The following is a 12729-nucleotide window of genomic DNA, read 5'->3' on the forward strand; positions in this document are numbered from 1 at the left end:
GATCTACTTGTACTTGCCCTCCGCTCTTCCCCAGTAGCATGTTGGACGCCTTCCGACCTGAGGGGCTCATCTTCCAGCGTCATAACTTTTATATGCCTGTTGTCTTTGTCCATGGAGTTTTCTTGGCAGGGATACTGGAGTGGCTTGCCGGTTCCTCCTCCAGGTGGATCACGTTTGGTCAAAACTCTCCACTATGACCTGTTCATCTTGGGTGCCCTGCTCGGCATAGTTCATAGCTTCTCTGAGTTCTTCAAGCCCCTTCGCCACGGCAAGGCAGTGATCCATGAAGGGGGAAAAGTGAGGATAGGACCTGTGAAAAGTGAATGAGTAGACAGCAAGAATGTTTTTCTTTATGGAAGCGATGAAATATGACTCTTCAGCTGTCTGAAATATGACTCTTGGACGAACGGAAAAATCCACACAGGAATACAAATTTGTTTCAACCCGCTTATGGAGACAATCAGAGGCCACAAAGACAAAGAGAAAGGAAAAATATATGAAAACAACTAGAAGAGATGTGGAAAACAGGAAGAAAGGATTGGACAGAATTCTGAACATTACAGTATTTGGACAGATTTGTGGACTTTTAAAGCAGCAGCAAGAAGAGGATTGGATCCCTTTCGGAACTTGAAATATGGGTACCCCCAACAAAAAATTAAAATTAGGCTCTGTAATTCAGAACTTATGTGATTTGATTTGATATGATTGGTCTGTTAATAAAAATTATTTTAAAAAAATAAATCCGGCCTTTGGAAGGTCTGGGAATCAGCATGTTTTTACATGAGTAGAATGTGTCCTTTTATTTAAAATGCATCTCTGGGTTATTTGTGGGGCCTGCCTGGTGTTTTTACATGAGTAGAATGGGTGCTTTTATTTAAAATGCATCTCTGGGTTATTTGTGGGGCCTGCCTGGTGTTTTTACATAAGTAGAATGTATGCTTTTATTTAAAATGCAACATTTATTTAAAATGTTATTTGTGCAGTATAGGAATTTGTTCATTTTTTAAAAAAAAAATAGCCCCCCCACACACACACACAAGGTCTGAGGGACAGTGGACCTGCTGAAAAAGTTTGCTGACCCCTGAATTACAACCCAATGTAATGGGGTGTCAGATATTTTCACAGTTTAACAGCCATTTTAGAAGCGTGGGTCTTACTACTCATCCCCAAACATAGCAGCCTTAAAAATGTGTTATGTGGAAAACAGGGTTCATAAACATCTATATCCATTCAAAATGGAGGGTTTTAAAATAAATCATTCCAACTTAATAGAAAACAAAATTATGAAAGCTGGGTAAATTAAATTAAATGGGAAGTTTTTGCTAAGCTTAAAGACCACACTTCCCTAGCCAAACTGTCATTTTTTGTGATTTGAATATTCTGGATCTGCTACATACAATCTTCTTTATTTGTTTGAAGTCTAGGGCTACTGTACTTTTCTAATATCACACAGATGGATGAGCAAGGGGTCAAAAGGAGCAACATTTTATGAAGTCTTTTTTTTTACATTAAACTTATAACTATTTTTTTTGACAAAGTAATAATCATAAATAAATAAGTATAAAAATGTGCACCCCACCACTGAAATCATTCCGTTGTAACTATCCAACCCCACAAAATTTCAACAACTCTTGCGATGGTTTGACGCCTTTCTGTTTTAACAGTACAAATTCTACAAACACCTTCCATATCTCCTCAAAATCATTTCTCCTGCATATTCCCTGACTTACCTGCAATTATGCATAACTTCTTTTATCTTTATCATTAATATTTTGATTTTTCCAGTGTCCTAATTTCTTCCTCTATCTTTTTTATGTCTTCTTGTTTTTTCAATTTACTAGATTCCCAAATACTAATTCCCTTCATCATCGCTTTCATTGTATCCCATATTATTGCTTGAGTACTTTGTCCCTTCTCATTAATCTCCCATATGTCTAATAATTATTTCCCTATCTTATTTACTGTTTGACTGTTATTGAAGATCCTCGTGTCTAGCCTCCGTTTTATGGCTTCCTTATAATTTTTCTTTATTTTTAATACCATATTAACTAATGCGTGCTTGGTTATCTTTATTATTCCAATTTCAGTATTCATTATTTTAGATATTAAGTTTTTTGAAGCAAAGATGTAATTGATCGTTGAGTAGGACTTATGCATTGGTGAAAAGAATGAATAGTAATAATAATAATAATAATAATAATAATAATAATAATAATAATAATAGTGGCTTCCCCAGCCACTCTGGGCGGCTTCCAAAAAAATATTAAAATACTGTAATACATTAAAAGCTTGCCTAAACAGGGCTGCCTTCAGATGTCTTCTAAAAGTTTGGTAGTTGTTCTCTTTGACGTCTGGTGGGAGGGCATTCCACAGGGAGGGTGCCACTACCAAGAAGGCCCTCTGCCTGGTTCCCTGTAACTTGGCTTCTCGCAGTGAGGGAACCGCCAGAAGGCCCTCGGTGCTGTCAGGTAGAATGATGGGGGTGGAGACGCTCCTTTAGATATACTGGACTGAGGCCATTTAGGGCTTTAAAGGTCAGCACCAACACTACGAATTGTGCTCGGAAACGTACTGGGAGCCAATGTAGGTCTTTCAAGACCAGTATTATGTGGTCTCGGCGGCCGCTCCCAGTCACCAGTCTAGCTGCCGCGTTCTGGATTAGTTGTAGTTTCCGGGTCACCTTCAAAGGTAGCCCCACATAGAGCACATTGCAGTAGTCCAAGCGGGAGATAACCAGAGCATGCACCACTCTGGTGAGGCAGTCTGCAGGCAGATAGGGTCTCAGCCTGCATACTAGATGGAGCTGGTAAACAGCTGCCCTGGACACAGATTTGATCTGTGCCTCCATGGACAGCTGTGAGTCCCAAATGACTCACAGGCTGCGAACCTGGTCCTTCAGAGGCACAGTTACCCCCATTCAGGACCAGGGAATCCTCCACACCTGCCCGCCTCCTGTCCCCCCAAAACAGTACTTCTGTCTTGTCAGGATACAACCTCAATCTGTTAGCCTCCATCCACCCTCCAACCGCCTCCAGACACTCACACAGGCCCTGCACCGCCTTCACTGGTTCTGATTTGAAAGAGAGGTAGAGCTCCTGGATGCTGCCTGTGATCCGTGCCTCTAGCTGCAAGAACTTCAAAAGAAACATTTAGGATGAAGCGAATGCACATATTTCAAGGAAGGAGGGGGAGTAAAGACTGCTAACAGAAGAGATCTCTGATAAACAAGATGAGTCGGCAGAACAAGAATTAACCAGATGAGGACACACCAAGACTCGGAATGGCAAAGGGACTGGATGGGGGAGGGGAAAAAAACTTTACTTTCTTTCCTCTATGTGATTAAACAAGAATCCCCCCCTCCCTCACAAGTCAGAAATGTCGTTTGAAGGACTTAAGCTGTGGATTTATGTCTGTGTGGAGATAAACTTTCTAACCAAAGCATGCTTTAAGAAGAGCGTGGAATGTATAAGGGCTTTGGAATGATGCAGTTAAAAATACCGTCGCCATATTGGGAAGTTCTGTCGGAGGACTTAAGTCTGGGAGGAGAAAGAGAGAAATAGAGCTGCTTTTATATTGTGGGTGAAACTTCTCAGAGGGACTTAAGAACGACAGTTCTGTGATTAATGATGGAAAGAGCGATGTTATCTATGAATGCGATGATATATGGAAACCATCTCAATTTGAGGATTGGATGAACAGAAAAATTCACACAGGATTATTATTGGTGTTTATCGGTTTAAGGAGATTATCAGAAGAGATCATAAAGAAAAAAGAGAAAATGTACGAACAAGATGAGATGCGGAAACAGCAAGATAAGACTGGATAGAATTATGAACTTTGTTTGGACTGATTTGGACATTAACGCAGTAGCAAGAAGATGATCAGAATCCCCCTTCGGATCTTGAAATATGGGTCCCCTCAACAAAATTTAAAATTCGGCTTTGTAATTCGGAATTTATGTGATGTGATTTGATTTGATTGGTCGGTTAATAAAAAATATTTTTTTAAAAAAATTGTGGGACAGATGGTATTTTGTGGTTCGGTTTAGCAGGCTATACCCTGGATTTTGTGTTCTGCTCTTGATAGTGGGAGCAAATATTTATTATGGATAAAGGTGTCACAAATAAACAGCTAGAGGTGTTTCCACAGGCAAGCAACCTGACTCAGTTTCTGTAAGCAGGATTGGGGAGGGGTAGCAGAGCACACCTTAAGCAGGCCACCTGCCCCTATTCTGCACACAAACACCCAAACACACACTCTCCATCCCTGTGGAGCTAGAATTGCCCTCATGTGCTAGAATGGAGGTACAAAGTGGTTCAAGTCACAGGGCGGTTTCCCCCTCACATGCTTCCTGGAAAATCAGTGGAGATGTTTGCAGTTGGCTTGATGCTAAAGTGCCTGAGATCATGGGGACTGAAACATCATTCTGATTAACTCTAGCCATTGGCATTTTCAAATGGAGATGATGGGAGTTGCCATACATCCAGAATTTCCTGGACATAGCCGGAATATGGCAGTCGCAGTGTCTGGGAAGATGCTTGAATATCCAGGAAAATCTGGACATATGACAACCCACTTGAAAAATCTATATTTTGGTGAATTTCCTTTAAAATAGTTCAACTTCATTTTTTTAAAAAACAACAACTTGGGGGGGGTTCAACAAATTTACCAAGAAAAGCTGAACAAGTTTCACTTTTTGAAATATGGCAACCCTATGGGAGTTGTACTAGCAGCAATGTCTTCATGGCATATAGCGTCACTCCAGGGACTGATTTGTGTGCTTGTGGAATTAATGGATACCATTGGCAACCACTGAAATTACTCTGCTACAATTTGGGATAGTCAAGGGCTCTGAAATGTTCCTTTTAAAAAACAGTTTCAAGGTGCAATGACAGGGGCAGGATCCCCTTCCTCTATTTGTTAACTGGGGGGGGGGGTAGTTTAGCTGCTGCCTATGATAGCTATTCGTCTGCTTTAAAAATGAAGGAGGCAGATGACATTGCTACTACTTGCTGCCATGGGTAACTGTAGACTCCAAACTATTGGAAGTAGATTTTAGGGCCCTGTTTCGCCAAACTGTCTAAATCCACCAAAATTTTGATTATTTGAATTTTCAGTCTGTTCCTTGGTAGAATGAAGTAAACCTTTAGTAGTTGCTATCACTTCCACCAGGCAATGGACCTCCTCCTGTATCCATTCAGCCATTGATTTCTTCCCCATCCCAAAGTTCTGCAGCGTGGAGAGAGTGAAGTGATGCAGTTCCTTCCATTTCTTTTTATTCCTGGTGCTGATCCCTGGAAGGATGTGAATATCTGGTCATACTGCTTGGTGAGCTGAGGAAAGTATTATGGAGGTGTATGATTCATTAGGCAGCTGCCTTAAAAGACTGCTACTAAAAAAATGTTTGTGATCTTAGCATGCTTTAATGGGAGGTATAGGCAGCACACTTGCATGCTGCTTCCTACGAGTAAGCAAAGTGAACTAAGTGGGACTTCCTTTTGGATAGGCATGCATATGCACAGTTAGGTTGTAATACTGTGCTCTATCATGCATGTTTTCTTGAGAGTGAGCACCAATGAACTCTGCGAGAAAACATGTATGGAATCAGAATGTACATCCCCTCACAGAGTTCAGATTCTCAGAGTTCTCTGGGAAGAGGGACTGATTGTTAAACCACTCAGGGTATGGTAGTTGTGTAACAGGAATAAGGGTATCCAAACAACTCTCAACACCCTTAACAAACTACAGTTCCCCAGGAGTCTTTAGGGGAAGCCATGACTGTTTAAAGCACCATAATAATGTTTTAAACATATAGTGCAGATGGAGCCTGATAGCTGAAGGGGCTTACTTGGTACCCCAGTTATAAATGCTCACCTTAATACAGGAAGACTCTTTAACCCAATAATGTAACAAATAGATACTGTCACACTAACCCAGTTTTTCAAGGGACCTATGGGGTGTCAGTACGCTCCAGAAGACCTACGGTTTTCATTGTTATTCTATTTGAGAAGAGTTAAACCACTTCCAAATTCACTCATGCACTAAGTGGCAAGAAAATGGAAAGTTAAGGTGCCTCAGGTTAATTTCCATGCCACATATAAGCAATGCACACTGTATACTGTATGGTGCTCATATACAGTAAAGAAAGGAAGAAGTCAGCAGGTGAATATAAATATGTTTACTGAGCCCAACATTTTTTTTTAAAAAAGAACTCATTTAAAAAATAAAATAAAGCAAACCTATAGCAACAAATTAACTTGAAATCTGATGAGGACTCCCGGAATATCACTTTCATTGAAACCCTACAAAACATTATATTACTGTCAGGGAACTGACATCTAAAGCGCCGGAGGCGCAAAGGCTCACTGAGGGTGAGAGAGCAGTAGCAGCGGAAGAGGGAACCAGTAGAGGGCGAGCAAGAACTCCAAGGGAAAGTGAGTCGGAGGGATGGCTCAGAGACGCTTCAAGCGAAACCAGTGGGGAGGTCTCAGGACCTCCTATAGGGACACCCACACCTCGACGGAAACTGTCACGCCGAGAGGCCAGACGACGTGTTTCCGTTAAGGAGCTTTTATGTTGGAAACGTTTCCGAAAGCAGCCACTTTCGGATTCTACTAGTGATTGACGCAGCCATGCTGGAGGGGCTCCGTCACAGGCAGAGGTTTGAAAGCCTGATCAGACTCTGAGGGACTTGCATTTTACGCACAAGCAGCTCATCGTCCCATCACAGCAATCCGAAAGTCTCCGAAAGCCAGCTTGTGCAGGGAGAAGCATCATGAGCAATCCAGCCGGAACCGGGGGAGCAGGAGCAGCTGGAGGAGGTCCAAGCCTGGAAGAAAGGTACAGGGAGTTGGAGATCCAGTTGGCGCTGCAAACGGCGAGGCTTGAGGAGAGGAGGGCTCAGGATGCAGAAAAGGGAAAGGAGAAAACCACCCCGCTCGCCAGAAAGGTGCCAGGATTGGTGCAGAAATTCGGGGGGGATCCCAGGAACTATCATGCCTTTAGAACAGAGATGCAATACGCTCTAAACTTGCAGTTTGATGACTTCCCCGATGAGGAATCGCGAGTGGCGTATGTGATTGGCCATCTCGAATCCGGGGCGAAAGATTGGGTTAGACCCCTGATGGCAGCGAATAATGAGATCTTAAAGGACACGAGGAAGTTTTTTCGTGCCATGGACCTGATGTTTTCCAGCGATATTGAGCAGGGGGTGGTGCGAAGGCAGTTAATGGCTTGCCAGCAAGGAAGCAGATCTGTCCGTGAGTACTGGACTGAATTTACCATGTTGATTCACAAATTGGGGTGGGACCTATCGGCGGAGCCCATCCAAATGCTTTTCGAAGAGGGGCTTTCTTCAACCGTCAAAGATGAGCTTTCCCGGGGCCCCAGGGCGGAGTCTATGGACCAGTTAACCAAATCTGCGCTGGCCATAGGAGCGCGCCAGGAGGCGAGGGCTATGGAAAAGCGGGAAGGGAAAGGAGACCGTTGGAGGGAGTTCCGCATTCCAGACATTCCAGAGCCACCTTTCCCGCCGGCAGAGCCGATGGAAGTTGGAACAGCGCGGGCGCGCGCAGTTTCAAATCCCAGTGAAGGGCGGAAAAAGGAGGGAAAGAGCGCCAAGAGATGTTATCTCTGCCAACAGCCAGGGCACTTTGCCAGAGTTTGCCCACAAAGAAAGGAATGGCAAGGGATGGCAGGAGCTGTTGGGGGAAAGGAAGAGGAAGGCAAGGAGCAAGTAAAAGCCAACGCCTGGCTGCCACCGTTGGGGCACAGCAGCCAGGCCAAAGAGCAATGAAAGTGCCCATGCCAGAACCCCCCAGACCCGCCTTAGTGATAGAGGTGTTACTAGAACTGCCAAACGGACACCCACTAAAGGTCAAGGCGCTTTTGGATTCAGGCAGCTCCTGTAATTTCATGAGTAAGGAGTTTGCAGCTGAGCACCAGATACAGACTATCCCTTTAAGTAACCCCTTGCAGGTGACTACGATTGACGGCAGAGAGCTGTTGGGGGGAGAAGTTAGCCAACAGACTGTCCCGATGATAATGAGAGTGGCAAGGCACACCGAACAGATAGCGTTTAATGTGGCCATCCTGGGAGGAGCGCCCATCATTTTGGGGATGAGCTGGCTGGCGCTACACGATCCGCTAGTGGGCTGGCATCAGAGGGTGGTCTCCTTTGGGTCAGCGCATTGCCTAGAACACTGCAAGGAGGGGAAGGTTTCGGGAGGAGACAGAGTCACCCTAGCGGGGATGGAAGTGATGGACAAAGGGAAGGTGCCCCCGCAATACGCAGATCTGAGCAACGTATTCAGCGAAAGGGAAGCAGACAAACTGCCACCGCATAGACCCTTTGACTGTCAAATCAACCTACTCCCAGGGGCCCAACTCCCAGTAGGCAAGCTGTACGCCATGTCAGACAGGGAGATGCAGGAGCTGAGGGAGTTCATTGACAAAAACTTGAAGCGAGGTTTCATCAGAGAGTCCCGAGCGGTGGGGGGCAGCCCAGTGTTTTTTGTGGACAAAAAGAACACAGACAAACCGAGACTGGTGTGTGACTTCAGGGCCCTCAATGCAGTGTCGGAGCCCCTGGCTTTCCCTATGCCCCGAATTGATGACATTTTGACCAGAGTAAGGAAGGGAAAGATTTTTACTAAACTGGACCTGCGGGGGGCGTACAATCTGATACGCATAAGGAAGGGAGATGAATGGAAGACCACCATGTTTACCCCGTTGGGAGCCTTTGAATACCTCGTTATGCCCTTCGGTCTACAAGGGGGCTCCGCGTGTTTTCAAGCTTTTATAAACCACGTTCTGGGACCTTTGCTCTACAAGAATTGTGTGGCCTTTTTAGACGACGTGTTGGTGTATTCGGAAAATGAGGAACAGCATGTGAGGGACGTTCGAGAAGTGTTGGGCAGGCTGCAAGCCAACCAGCTGTGGGTGAAACTGGAGAAATGCCAGTTTCATACCAAGGAGGTGGAATTCCTGGGGTACCGCTTGTCAGACAAGGGATTGGCCATGGATCCAGGCAAGGTCCAAGCGGTACTGGAATGGAAGACACCGAAGACCAAGAAGGACGTGCAAAGATTCTTGGGATTTGGGAACTTTTATCGGAAGTTCATCAAGAACTTTGCCCACTTGACGGCGCCCATCACCGACTGTCTCAGCAGCAAGAAGAAATTTGTTTGGACGGCAGAGGCGGATCGAGCCTTTGAAGAACTGAAAAGGGCTTTCGCCTCGGAAGAACAACTTCTGCATGTGGATTTACGAAAACCCATGAGAGTGGAAACAGATGCATCCGACCGGGCGGTAGGGGCGGTCCTTCTTCAACCGGGGAGGAGTGCGTCGGAGTGGAGACCGTGTGCCTTCTTCTCGCGGAAGCTGAATAAGTCCGAGAGGAATTACACGGTGTATGACAGGGAACTACTTGCCATTCACGAAGCATTCCGGAGGTGGAGACATTTATTAATTGGGGCACAACACAAGGTGCAAGTGTGCACCGACCACAAAAATTTAGAGTATTGGAGAACAGCTCGAGTGCTCAACCAACGACAAGTGAGATGGGCACAGGAATTCTCCAAATTTAACTTTGAGATTTGTTATGTGCCAGGCCCAGAAAACGTCAGGGCGGACGCGCTCTCACGCAAACCAGAATATTGGGAAGGGGAGGGGGTGATCGAAGAGAGACATGTCATCCCGGAGGACCGCTGGGTGTGTGGGGCGGCGATGGTGGGGCAATGAGAACTGGTGGAGGAAACGGAAAATGATGAATATGCCCAGGATAAGCTCAGAGGTCTCAGGGGGGAGGGCGAGAGCCCCGGAGGTTTTGAGGAAAGAAATGGGGCATTGTATTACAAAGGGGCACTGTATATACCCGAAGGTGAATTGAGGGGGAGAGTACTCAAGCAGTTGCATGATAGCCCCACGGCGGGACATTTTGGGCAACACAAGACCATGTGGTTGGTTACCAGGGAATTTTGGTGGCCTAAGGTGAGGGAAGATGTAAGGGAGTATGTAAGAGGGTGTGACCAATGTCAGCGAGCCAAAGGGGAAAGAAGGGCGCCGGCAGGGTTATTAGAACCTTTACCCACACCAGAACGGCCTTGGGAAGCGATATCAATAGATTTTATGACGGATCTGCCAAGGTCCAAGGGGAAAACAGCCATCATGGTAGTAGTAGACCTGTTAACTAAGATGTGCCACTTTGTAGCATGCTCACATGCAGTCACAGCGGAAGAAACGGCGAAGTTGTTTGTGGAACATATCTTTAGGTTGCACGGGGCTCCCTCGAGGGTGATCTCAGATCGAGGCAAACAATTTACTTCCAGGTTCTGGAGGAAGCTCATGAGCTTGTTACACGTGGAAGTCAATTTTTCAACTGCCCGGCACCCTGAAACCAACGGGCAGGCGGAAAGGGCAAATGGCATTCTTCAACAATATCTTAGGTGTTATGTCAATGACAGAGAGAACGATTGGGTCGAAAAGTTGGCGTTGGCAGAATTTGCCTACAATAATGCGGAGAATGTGTCCACAGGGATGAGTCCCTTTTTGGCTAATTACGGGTGTCACCCCAGGGCATTTCCAGGGGAAGGAGGGGAGAGATGGAGCGTCCCAGCGGCTGAACATTTTGTAGAAGAGATGGAAGCCATCCATCAGCAGCTCCAGCTCAACTTAGAAAGGGCTAAGGCACAATATAAGAAGCAGGCAGACAAGAACAGAAGGGAAGGTGAAACCATAAGGGTGGGGGATCAAGTGTGGTTGTCAACCCAAGGGTTGCCGTTCAAAGGGGGTTGTAAGAAACTGAGGCCCAGAAGATTGGGGCCCTTTGAGGTGATTCAGCAGGTCAACCCGGTAGCTTTCAAACTCCGATTACCCAATCACATGAAATTGCACCCAGTGTTCCACAGGTCGTTACTGTCACCATACAGGGGAGGAGGTGAAGGGGAGCACGTCAGGGGACCAGCCTTGGAAGAGAGGGAACGCCGCAACCATGTAGCGGAAATCCTCGATTCCAGGTGGAAGGGAAATCAGGTGGAGTATTTAGTGGCGTGGGAAGGGGAACCGGAGTCAGAAAACACCTGGGTAAGTGCGCAGGAAGTCAATGACGAGGTTTTAACAGAAACGTTCCATCAAAGGTTCCCGAGGAAACCTCAGCCGATAGCAAGGTTTAGGAGGGAGTATTTCGGCACCACCGATGAGGAAGAGGAAATGGAAGGGTTCGCGGAGTCGGAGTTGGAAGAGGGAGTGGACTCTGATGACGAAGAGTACCTAGAGAGTAGGAACAGCAACAAGTGGAAGGAAGTGTTCGCGACGTCGGAAGATGAGGGAGGTTCTTTCAAGGGTTTTACCTCCTCACCGCCAGTAGGAGAGGAGACGGGAGGGGGTGAAGGGGGCCCTGGAGGGGAGGTGGATGTCAGGGAACTGACATCTAAAGCGCCGGAGGCGCAAAGGCTCACTGAGGGTGAGAGAGCAGTAGCAGCGGAAGAGGGAACCAGTAGAGGGCGAGCAAGAACTCCAAGGGAAAGTGAGTCGGAGGGATGGCTCAGAGACGCTTCAAGCGAAACCAGTGGGGAGGTCTCAGGACCTCCTATAGGGACACCCACACCTCGACGGAAACTGTCACGCCGAGAGGCCAGACGACGTGTTTCCGTTAAGGAGCTTTTATGTTGGAAACGTTTCCGAAAGCAGCCACTTTCGGATTCTACTAGTGATTGACGCAGCCATGCTGGAGGGGCTCCGTCACAGGCAGAGGTTTGAAAGCCTGATCAAACTCTGAGGGACTTGCATTTTACGCACAAGCAGCTCATCGTCCCATCACAATTACCAATGTTTTATTTTAATTTAACAAGAAGAAGAAACCCAGCAACACTCCACACCAACAAACAATTGTATGATCCAAAATAAAAATAGGGAATAGTGAGAGACTGCCAGGAAGTTGTGTATGTGTGTGTCTTACCTTTTGATATGATTTGGACAGATGCCTGAAATCTATTTGCAGGAGGTTCCCCACAAAGGACAATGGAGTAGCACCTGCTGGTAGTTGGCTTTGTTTCTGGTACTTTTTGAATTCCTTGTACATACTTGTCCAGGGTGGGACATGGTTGCTCCACATAAAAGACTTCCCTCTTGCAAGAATGCTTAAAGCTCATGTGTCCAAGGCAACATACACATGGATTTTCAGAGACACATATAACAGTTAAACAAATTTTGAGCTCGAGTGTGAGGAACTAGAAGAGCCAGTTTCATGGTGCTAAAAAAAAAATGTATGTGATGCAAATAAATCAGAGTGAGTGTTCATTAAATAGCTGGCTCCCCTGAAAACTCCTGGTGCTCAGAGAATGGGTGTAACATTATAATACTGACTATACAAACAGTATTCAAAGTGGACCTAGGACTGAAATCCAGAAAAAGGTAGAAATAGGAGGGTTCTTATATGCAACTTGGCAAGTGATGAGCAGAAGATGCAAGAAAAACATAGGTAGGACTGAGGAATGTTAGGGAAGTCCAAAGTTGATACAGTGCTGTCTTGAAGGAGTGTGGCTACCATTCATGGGGAAATGGAGAGAGAGATAAAAACTGTGTATGAAAGTGAAAATCTGTTACCTCCCTGGAAGAGCAAAGGAAGCTTCTTCTTTATGAGGGGACGCTCTTTTTGCAAATTGTCTCAGATGCCAAGTGTGGTGGTGCGCACAGGTATCAACAAAGAAGGGCATTAAACCATTAAAAAAT

This window comes from Podarcis melisellensis (assembly GCF_964234715.1).
Source record: "Podarcis melisellensis genome assembly, chromosome: 2".
NCBI classification, from domain to species: Eukaryota; Metazoa; Chordata; class Lepidosauria; order Squamata; family Lacertidae; genus Podarcis; species Podarcis melisellensis.